Source organism: Gobio gobio, assembly GCF_949357685.1.
Source record: "Gobio gobio genome assembly, chromosome: 2".
NCBI classification, from domain to species: Eukaryota; Metazoa; Chordata; class Actinopteri; order Cypriniformes; family Gobionidae; genus Gobio; species Gobio gobio.
The window spans coordinates 14,757,920-14,770,035 of NC_137098.1; the positions used below are offsets into that span (position 1 = coordinate 14,757,920).

Genomic DNA, 12,116 nt, shown 5'->3' on the forward strand with positions numbered 1-12,116 from the left:
GTATAGTAAAAAAAGTACAACATCACACATTTTGCACCTGCCACAGAATTAAAGGCATGCGTTGTCGAGCGGTTTAATAGAACCTTAAAAGGTAGAATGTGGAGATATTTAACAGCTACAAACTCTAAACGCTACATTGACATACTCCAAGACATAACGGATGGATATAATGCTAGCTACCATAGAAGTATTAAAATGAGACCGATAGATGTGTGTAAAGAGAACGAAAATGTGGTGTTTCATAATCTATACGGTGCTAGCGGTGTTTGCGGTACCAGTCAAAAATTTAAATATAAAACTGGTGACATTGTTCGTATTTCTAAAGTACGAGGCCCCTTCACAAAAGGGTATGAGGAAAATTACACACAGGAGTTTTTCACTATAACGGCATGCATCCCACGTAACCCACCCGTCTACAGATTGTGTGATTATGACAATGAAGTAATTGACGGTGTTTTTTATGAGCAGGAATTACAAAAAATATTTGTGAATGATAACAAGACATTTAAAGTGGAAAAAATTTTAGACAAGAAACGAAAAGGTCGAGAGACATATGTACTTTGCCGTTGGCTTGGATGGCCGGAAAAATTTACATCTTGGGTGAATCTGAAAGAGCTGGCCGATGTACAGGTGCCTTAAAATATAAAGATCCACATGGAATGCACACATTCATTTTATTAACGATCATGGCTGAGGATGGATTTTATGTCACGTTGCCTTGCAATGCATCGCTAACTGTTTATCCGGAAAACCGTATATCTAGTTACACAACCAGACTAGCAAGAACTATAAATCTAAAAGGAAAATGGGAAGTCGGGTTGATTGAATTTGAATATCCTGTGTCGTGGTACACATTTAACAAGGAAGATGCTGGTTTCATACTCAACAATGGTGAAACAACTGTGAAAAATGACAAGATGCACAATACAGTATATCGTGATGAAGACAAAGAGATCGAGATCTTCATCAACAGTGAACAAAACATGTCGAATGTACTTTACAATCTAAAGTCAGGATATTATGATGATATCGTTTTTTTGATCAGGGAGATAAATGCAAATCTCCCCCCTCGGATGAGTCTTGGTTTTGACCATGTTAAAAATATGGTGTTTCTGAAAGCCCCACCTAAAATGTCATTGACATTTTACGGGAAGCTTGCTGTTATTTTAGGTTTAAAGCCTGGAGTTCCATTAGAATCTGTTGAGCGAACAGGCAGTGGACCTCTTCCTGTGACATATGCCCCCTATCAAGCAGACATAAACGGTGGCTTCTATACATTATACGTATACACAGATATTATAGAATATCAAACGGTTGGCGATGCCCATGTGCCTCTACTACGATGCGTTCATATTGATGGTGAGAATAATAATGTAGTCAGTGTTAGATACGATAGTGCGCATTACGCACCTATAAACAAATCTTCCATAACAGACATAACCATACAAGTGAAAGACGATCAAAATAAAGAAGTGCGGTTTAGCTACGGGAAGGTGTGTGCCAAACTACACTTCAGACCAGTGAAACAGTGTGTGTTTTAATAAATTTTGAAAATGGTGTATTTCAATACACACAGAATGGATGTTGAGCGGTATGTGTCATATTATAAGAACCAGGCAGGAAATGGACTTCCTGGTTTTTCTGGAGGGGGCGTGATGTATGGAGCTGGTCTCGGTGGGGTTTTTAGACATTTTTTCAGAATGGCTATACCGTTGCTAAAACGAGGATTTAGTATAGCCAAACCTCATCTTAAATCGGCTGCAAAAAACATACTAAGTGATGTTGTTAGCAACACTTTATCTAGATCTTTTAATAACAACAACAATCAAGACGGGTCAGGTCTAATGGTGATGTCTCGCAAAAGAACATCTAGACCTCCAGGCGTGCGGAGGAGTGGCCAAGCTCAGAAGAAAACAAAAAGCATGCCTAAGAAGGTGTCAGTCGTAAAGAGCAAACGCAAGGAGTCGGCAAAACGTAAAACAACGGCAAAAGCAAAAAGATCTGCTAAAACAATATTTTAGATCATGGCTTTACTACACAACATGTCAGAGGAGTGTTTAAAATCGGAACTGGATCTGTTCACCGTACCGCTGACTCAAACGGCTATTGAAAAAAACACTTATATAGAAGTCCCCCCATTATCTGCAATACTGGACACATCCCCATTGGAGTTTTTTATAGCCGGGAATGGCGAAGATTATATAGACCTAAACAACACACTGGTGTTTTTGCGTCTAAAAATCACAAATCCTGATGGCACAGATATTGCAGACGGGGCCCCAGTGGGGCTTATTAACTACGCAGGAGCTACGATTTTTTCACAAGTGGACGTGTCATTGGGGGATAGGCTAATAACACAGAGCTCTAACACTTATCCATATCGATGTATTATAGAATGTCTTATCAATTATGGTAAAGACGCTCTTGAAACAACATTCTCCGCTGGGCTATTTTACAAAGACACTGCGGGTCATATGGATGTGACCGATCCTGCAGCTGGAAATCATGGTCTGACAAAGAGAGCTGCCTTCAGCAATGCTAGTAATGTAGTGGAGCTTCTGGCACCCATACATAGTGATATCTTCTTTCAAGAAAAACTTTTATTGAATGGTGTTGATGTTAAAATTCGAATGACAAGAGGAAAAGACGAATTTTGTTTAATGAGGAATGATGATGTGGCCTATAAACTAAACATCCTGACAGCATCTTTGTTTGTGAAAAAAGTAACTGTGGCACCAGCTGTGAGACTGGGGCATGCTCAGGCGTTATTGACATCTACAGCTAAGTACCCCATCGATCGCGTGTGTGTGAAAAACTATTCTATACCTGCAGGTTCGCGTGTCTGTAACCAAGAAAATCTGTTTTTAGGAACTCTACCAAGATCGATTATTCTGGTTATGGTTGATAATGATTCTTTTACAGGATCCTACGATAAAAATCCATTTGCCTTTAAAAATTATGATTTAGAATGTTTATGTCTTAGTGTAGACGGCCATTCTTTACCTTCTAAGCCGTTTCAGCCTGAATATGGAAGTGGTTCTGCAGTGCGAGAATTCTATCAATTAGCGTTAGCTTCTGGAAAACATCTAAGGAATCAGGCTTTATCGATCGACCGTGAAGATTTTTTGCATGGTTATACGATATATGCATTCAACCTTACCCCGGATGAAGAATGTGCACAACATGTGTCACTTATTAAAACCGGAAATATCAGACTAGAAGCACGTTTTAGACAACCTCTACAACGAACTATTAGTTTAATCGTATATTCTATATATGATTGTATTATTGAACTGTCAAATAGACGACAGGTCTTGCTTGATTACTATTAATATATATATTTAGATTAAATATAAGTGTTTTTTTTGTTTTGTTTTTTAATTATTATTATTATTATTTTTTTTTTTTTATTAAATATATTTTTTTTATTTTTTTTTTATTATTATTATTATTTTTATTTATAATAATTCATTTAAAAAATAAAATAAAAATGGATACTATACAACTTACGACAATCATGGATAAGATCTGTTGTGACACACATTTTCTTGGTGTGTTGCCATGTGACTATCTACCAAATACCCCTTTAAGAAAACTTCCGACATGTCTTGTTTTGAACACTCATCCGAGTTACCTCCCGGGTGAACATTGGTTAGCCATTTACATAAATGAGGATGGTGTGGGGTCTTTTTTCGACAGCTTCGGTAATAAGCCAGACCACGACCGTTTTCCATCTATGATCAATGATTTTCTAAACATAAATTCTGACGAGATACAATATTCCCCACTGCAAGTCCAAGATTTATCATCAGACACATGCGGCCAACATTGTGTGTTCTTCCTCTACCACATGACAAAGGGGTATGGTTATGATTATGTGATGAAACTGTATAGTGATGATTTTATAAAAAATGACAAAACTGTGTCAGCATTTGTGAAAAAACTAAAACATTCTCAATGTAATGAAAATGCATTCAAATGTGTTCAATGTGTCCAGACGGGTGAAATGTTTATGTCTTATGTTTAATGTTACAATGAACTAAATAAAGAAACAGAGATTTTATTCTTTTTGACTCATTTTATTTTTACACACAGATAATCAATAATACAGATAATAACAAAATCAATCAAGTAAACACAAAACGTACAAACATTGTTAATTAAAAACTTAACCATTGACCACGATCAAGTGTGGGGGATTGGAAAACAGGGTCTTCCGAAAAACTAGCACGTGTTCTAGATGTGTCTAGGGACTGTTTTCTACTTTTTTTAGATGACCTGTTTGATGCTGTCGTTTTGTCTTTGAAAGAGTTGATTGCATGTCTAACATAGTGATTCGGTACGGTTGAATGCGGTATATTTAAAGTTGCAAATGCTTGCAGAAACTCATGCCATCCTGTAGGTCTTCGTTCATCAATAATCTTTTGTGGGGCCGTAACGCTTTTAATTAAATCCATCATGTGCGAGCCAGGGATGGTTTGACCTTTAAACACAAACTCCCCCGTGTCCGACCATGAAGTAACATCTTTCATTTTAGACATCTTATCTAAAATATATCGAATGTTTTTTACATTCCTTTTGGGAACATTCTTCAAAATATCTTCCACAACATCATCTAGATCATCTTGGACCCTCACACTGGAGGTTGATCCTGGTTCTTCTTTATCAGATTGAACATGTGGCGGTAGTGTTAACGTTAACGTGTTGGTCTCACTGTCCCCGTTCCTACAAATTGTTAAAAACCTTTGCAAAACAGAAGTGTACATCTTGGCTTTTTCATAGGGATCGAGATTAGATGTGTGCAAAATATTCCGTATTGTCACATCTAAATCATTTTCCACATGCTGTTGAATAGATTCGCGCGGTGCACCAGTTTTTAGTTTATCCAACTGATGTTGGGGGACTAGAAACATTCTCTCTGCATGTTCCATACCTCAGATTATTTAGAGGTAATCAATCCTGTTATAAAAGGAATTGCAACGCTTAAAAGTGGAAGAAGAAAACCACCCTGTTGATTTATCAACTGTCTCTTTTTCCTCACACCGATCTTTTTATTTGCAACAATTTTGATTTCAGTTTTTCTTCTCTTCAGTTTCTGGTATTGTTGGTGTGTGAGTGGGATATTACCATGAAGGACGTTTAGTGCTACTTCACACAGAGATAAAATGAACTCATCTGTGACTGACAGTAAAATAACACGTCTTTGTTTGGGTGTTGCTTTTAATAACACTTTTAAAAGAGAGAGGTTTCTTAAAAGTCTTGCAGACATTTTGTGTCACTTTTTTCTTTTCTGGATGTACACAACAGGGTGCTGTGTTAACAAATCTGTTCTGAGACGATACAGCTCAGGGGTTCTTGATTTAAAATCAACCATGAGATACCCGTAAGGTGCATCGGTAGCATCAGCGTAGCATTCTATAAAAAAATTTGCATTTCCAGGATACATCTGTCTCCCTAACACATTAATCTGTGTTCTGTCTCTGGGGTTTTTAAACAAAATTAAATAATGTGCATTTAAGCTTATGGTCCTGCTGGACTTCCCCTGAAAAAACAGATTTTGAATTATGTAAAACACACTTAAATTTTTATGATGTACATAAACAGTGAAAAGCTTCTCTATTATTTTGCTGTTGGATGCTTCCTGCATGTAATCATCAATCACGAGTAAACTCGTCTTATCAGGAGGGAACAAAATACAATCATCCAGTGTCTGTGGAATTCCTTCAATAAATTTAATATCATGATACATTTTCAACAATTCATCATACAATGGTTGCCATAAAGAATAAATGAAAACAATATTGTCGATATTTTTAGAAATCAACATTTCAGCATTTTGCAACAATTTTTTTACAAAAAAAGTCTTCCCAGAATTTGTGGGGCCAGATATTACACAACTGAAAGGATGATGGAATCTGAAGTCAAACCCCTCTGTGTCTCGTACCCCTCGACCAAAAACGTTGTCAGAAGCCATATGGTAGTGTGGTATAATCAGGGAGAAGTACTCTTTTAGTATACACTATCTTGAATTTTTTAACAACTGTTTTGTTGTGAAGCGTGAAATGTCTTTTATTCCTCACAATATTGTCAGTGTAGGCCAGGATATGACGATCAACGCCCCGCCCCATCACATGTTGATCCACGAGTTCAATCAGTGAGGATAATTTGATGACTTCAGAGTTAACAGAATTTAGCGTGATACCCTTGGCTTTCATACAAGTCTTACCATTAGCCGTTCGATAGCCAGGGGCGCCGCCAGGAATTTTGGGCCCCATGACAAAAAAATCTAATTGGGCCCCCTCTGCGCAGCTGTTGTCACCAAATCTCTAGGACCTAACTGTCCCATCAAAAGCTTTACATAACTCTAATCAAAGGCTTGCAACTGTCTTGCTTCTTGTAGTTCAATACTAGTACTAGCACAATATTTACACTGCATGAAAAAAGGTGTATCCGGACCAGGATACTCCTGTATACACTGCTGAAATTCGGAAGAATCCAGGAGTATACTGGCCGGATAGGTCAAATTCCATGGATCCGTATATGTCCGTATTCATCCGAAATGGTACCAAATCGGATGTATGTTGTGGCCGTATACTCCCATGCTACAGCCATTTGTTGCCATGGCAAATAATCCCATCAAGTTTTTCCCAGGAGACATTTTCACACCTCTAAACAGCTTTGCCTTCCACCCCCTATTGGTCCTTCATCTCAAACTGGATTGGTTGTTTTTTTTTAAAACCACTCCCAAAACCCAGACTGCTATTGGATGACAGGACGCATTGAAAACCCAGTCAAGTGACTTTATTGGTTACTTCTAAGGCTAAGGGTGGGCTAGGTTTTGTAGCATAGGGACTTGATTGGTTATAGGCCAGCTATGCAGATTTTGCTCATTAATATATATATATATATTATATATATATATATATATATATATATATATATATATATATATATATATATATATATATATATATATATATAAAATAATCCCCTCTCCCTCCCAAAAGAAAAACACACACAAAACAATTTGAGAAAGTCTGAAATATTTATTAAAAAGGTATAAAAAAAAAAACACATTCTTAACAGCATTATAAAAGAACATTAAAACAATGGTGAAACAAAAACAAGTTAACTAAATGTATTTAAAAGGGATGCAAATGTAAAGGAACAAATGTAAAAATATAAACAGTCCAAAGAACATAAATATACGTTAAAATGAATTGGTAAAGAAACAAAAAGGGGAAAAAAATGAACAAAATGCATTTAAAAGACAGAGATGTAAAGGAATAAAATACACAGTGAACATAAAAAGGAAAAGAATAAATATACAAATTAAACAATATAAAATGAGAACAATACATTTATAAGACAAAAAAAGTGTATATAAAATATATTAAAATACATATAAATATTCCAAGTAAACAATATAACCAAATAAAAAGAACAAAGAGCATTATAAACATACATTAAAATGAATGGGGGAAAAGATAAGTGAACAAAATGTTTCTAAAGGAAGGCGACGTAAAAGGAACAACAATACAAAACGTGGAGATCAAAAGCAACATGGACATCTAAAAAGGAACAAACATACAAAGTATACAATATAAAACGAGACAAAGAAATCTATAAATTAAAAAGTGTATATAAAATATATGTAAATGTTCTATATATGGGAACCAATAAAAGTATAAGTATATAAACATAGGAATAAAGAAAATATAAAATGGAACAATTGAATATTAAAATTATAATTATAAAATAATTGTGACCAACTCTAACACAATGTTGTTTGAGTTTTGAACATTTTTTCAAACTGGCATGATGGGCTGGTGATGTGACATGTAGTGTGGGTCAGTCTAGTCTGGTTTGTAGTAGCTAGCCTAACCAAGCCTTCCATCAACAACAGCATCATCTTCATCTTCATCAGGTCTATAGTTGCGGTCTTCCACAGGTTCTGTGTTGGTTTGTGCAACCCTGGACCTGGTCTCCAGCAACTGCAAAACATGACAGTGAATTAATCACTAAAACTCAGAGAGGAGTATAGTAACATTCTGGAGGGAAAAAGCTTAACCGGTTTCTTAACTTACCCGTCTCTTTCTCTGACGGTTCTGTGTGATGTTCTTCATAGTGTTTCTTTTCTGGGCCTTTTCAGACTGAGCCAAAGAATACTTCCTCAGCAAAGTCTCACAAAATAAAATACATCTTGAGACCTGCCAAATAATACATTAATAATATATAGTTAATGCCAATAAAAGTAAGTAAAACAATTCAATTAAAATGTATTTGTATAGCGCTTTTCACAATACATATTCAGGGTTTTTCCTCGGTCAAAAATGGTCTTCGGTGGTGGCTGACAGACATGGTCATCCATACACACACATACGCACGGTAAAAAAAAAATACCCTACCCACATGATCTGCAAGCGCAATACTGACAATAAATTTGAAATAAATTCAAAGAAAGTTTGTAACTTTTGCTTATCTTATTTTGATACCTTGATGTTTGTTTTTGTTCCTCATTTTTACACTATTTACTGATAATTGTTTTGGTAATCATATCAATATTAAAAAAATAGTATTAAAAAAAAATGAACAAATAGCCTAATTTTCTGCCATATACAATCAGCTAGCTAACAACAAATTTGTTCTGGGTTCACCTCACTCCAGTCTAAACTAAATGATTTTAGGCTATTTATTTTACTACACATTGTCCACATAAATAAGCTGAAAGACTGTTGATAATTAAAAATAATTCTTACCATCCACTCTTGCTAAAGTGGGTAAGCACACTTGTGTTCTCATTTCAGGTGTTGTTCTGAGTAAATGATTAAACTAATTCGTGAGTTCAGTGTTGGACAGATCAGTTCTAACCAGTCGTTAAAATGATTCGGTTCAAAGGAGTCATTAGGTGGCGAATCGGACATTAGCAGACGCGTTGTGTGTGAATCCCGTCTTTAGAAAATCGCGAAAGATTTGTCAAGACACAGAAAACACTTCATAACCGGATAGGATTTGTTTCCTGTTTATTTAAAGTATGCTTTATGTCAGCTGGTCAGAGAATCAGTCAATGTTTTTTGAGCGCATTTCACACCCAGCGGTAATTAAAGGAAGACGTCTGATAGCGCCACATGCAACATGGATTCGGTCTTCCGACCTTTTGATTTTGATTAACGTAATATGTGAAACATTAGAAAGCTAAGAATGCTTATTTTGAAGACAGAGAGCGTGCGAGCGGGGTAGGAGCTCACTGGTCGTTCTCTCTGTCACTCAGTTAACTCAAGTGCAGCAGTCCTCTACTACATCAATCATAAATCACAATAACTCAACAAATAAGGCTTTGGCGGGACAAAAATTTGTTTTGGCGGCCGGCAAAAAATGTTCAATGTAGGAAAAACCCTGATATTGTTTCAAAGCAACTTCACAGAAAATGCATGCGTCTACATTACAGAAAAAAACAGAGAACATTAAAATAATGACAACATTTTTAAGATTACCTTTTACACATTCAGGGTCAACATCTGTAAAAGTTCTTCAGGATCATGGATCCAAAACTTCTGGATCATGAGGGGGGAAGAAACATGCACACACACAAATGAATATTAATTTGTTTGATAAAACATTAATATTAATTATCAACTTACGGACATGGACTTGCAAAACATACTCACCAGGCCCATACAAAAACTTTACAGTAGATCCAAAATCCTGGTTTGCCTATAATTCTTCAGTCCAAGTATGGTGTTTTCCTGTCCTCTCTGCAGAACAAGTGTAAGTTACATGATCTCAGATTATTCATTCCAAAGCTCTGTTACATTTTATGACAAGCTTGATCTTAAAACTAGCTGACAGTAGGGATGGGCATTATGACCATATAATTATACATACATGAGAAATTATATTTTACAATAACGATATCACAATATATTTATTTTGATGGATATTTTATTAAAATGCTACAGAATAATACTGCTTTAAAAGTCTTCACTGTATGATATTCAATTAATTAATATCACATGATTCTTAAAGAAGCAGAAGGTCTTCTCTATTCTTTTGTTTTATTAAAATGATGACAAAGCTGCAGCCCCTTTAAGAACGGATGCACAGAATGACACGCATCCGGGTTTCCCCACGTTAACTTGAACTGTTTAACGTACTTAAGACATAACTGACTGTTTAAATCAAGTGAATACCTCACATGACAAGGTTTCTGAGATAATTGTGTGCATTTTACAGAAAGATAATTGATTTCGGGATCGCCTGCTGTCTGAGAGAGGCTTATTTTAACACATGCATGTCCCGTTCATTATTCTACATTCATGCATGTTTCCTTGTCAAAATGTCAAAAAGTTTTAGTACAGTCAGTGCTGCGTTATATACGCTATATTCGCATTCCGCAATATAAAACGGTAATGTTAACGTTTACAGCAAAATCACTAACAATAGTCAGTATCATCAGATCGCCATAACACCCAGCCCTATCTTAACAATATTACAACAAAACACAGAAACAGAATATGTAAGTTAATCACGATTAGCATATGACTTTAATGCACTAACGTTATATATCTTGATAAGCAGTAGAAAAAATATAAAGGGGTTTACGTTACCTTCTGCCGTCTGCTGTCCGCCATTGGAAACTTAGTCTGTTCGTATTCATGTTTTTTCGTTCTCAGTCGACATCCCACAATCAAAATTCGTCCAAAATAAGATTTTAACAGGTTTAAAATGATCCATGCAATGCCATTAATGGACAGAAGAAGCCGTCCTGTTGAAGATTAGAAGCCGCGCGATCGCGTCGCGTCCCCGCGAGCCACGAGCAACGAGCAACTCCAACGGCAACGGGTGTATAATTCAAACTGAAGGCGCGCACTGTCATTGGTCAGATTTCTGGATGACGTTCAGATTGACCAATCACGCTCAAAAGAACACGGAAAGACAGCAAGTAGCCTTGCAAATATAGAAAAAAACTTGTTTAAAACAACAGTTAGAAAATGTGTATATTTATTTTTATTTGCTGTTATATTTAATGAATTGGTCAAATGTTGTTTTGTGGTGTGGGCAGAGGCCTGGAAGTTTCAACCTGTGCAGATTTGCAGTGCAGATTTGTACTCTTTAAAAACAATTATTGTTTGATATTTAGTTTGCTATATATTTTGTTATATTTGTATCCAGAATTGAATGTAAAACCAGTTTGAATGTAAAAATACACCTTCACTGTAAAACAGAAAATTAAAGTAAAATATCTTAATTTAAATAAGGAAAAATCTGTAAACTAATATTGTTTTCTCTAAAATGTTTAATGTAAATTTCTGTGAAGTTTTTTAACTTTATTTGACTTAAGATATTTGACTTATTTTACGGTTTTTGTTTTGCAGCTGTAGCTGCGTTTTTTTTTAGGTTTTTATTCTTACAGTGTAAATATAAAACTAATAAGATTTACTTTAAAATGACAAAGAATAATGTTAAATTGTTAGTATGGACATAAACATAAACCTTTAATATAATGAGCTAAATATTGTATTACAGTTGTTAATTTACAGATATTGTTTGTAATTTTGCATGAATTTGTTATTTATGAAAACAGAAAAATAATACAGTGATGTTCCTGTATAAAAAAATGAGAATTACTGTAATTTGTCATTAATGATATAATCCTTAAAATAACAGTCAAGTTGTTTATTTAGATATTGTTTGTAATTTTACATTGTTTTAAACATAATTCAAAATTACAAGAAAATACTGTAAAAAACTGAAGTTTTTTTCTGTAAAATTAGGATTATTTTTATTGGTTGCCTTATTTTTATTGGTAACCTTATTGGTTGCACCTACATCTATTGTGAGTGGTGGATTTCAAACCTCAAAACGCCCCTCTTTTGCAGCGTGTTAAAGTTAAGAATCTTGGAGTGACACTTTTTGTGAACAGTTGCAGAGCTGAAAGATCTGCTTGTGTTTCTGTGTTTCTTGAGCAAGTGAATCCCTGCTCTTTTTTATTCCATATTTTTATTTTGAGCATATCAGTTTTTGGTGTTTTTAAAACAAACTTTTTCATTTTCCACATTTCATCTCCTTTTTATTTAATTCTATTATTGCCTACAATTTGTAAAACTTTGCAAAAA

The 12,116-nt window shown here is 35.1% G+C and overlaps 1 long non-coding RNA gene across 1 annotated transcript; it reads right to left on the reverse strand.

The window, feature by feature from the left end:
- Positions 1–7,029: 7,029 nt before the first annotated feature.
- Positions 7,030–11,233, reverse strand: LOC307139512. Its single transcript, XR_013818138.1, has 4 exons — positions 9,669–11,233; positions 9,495–9,554; positions 8,088–8,210; positions 7,030–7,994 (listed from the first exon to the last, which is right to left on the reverse strand). It is a non-coding gene; the product is annotated as an uncharacterized lncRNA (long non-coding RNA).
- Positions 11,234–12,116: the final 883 nt, after the last annotated feature.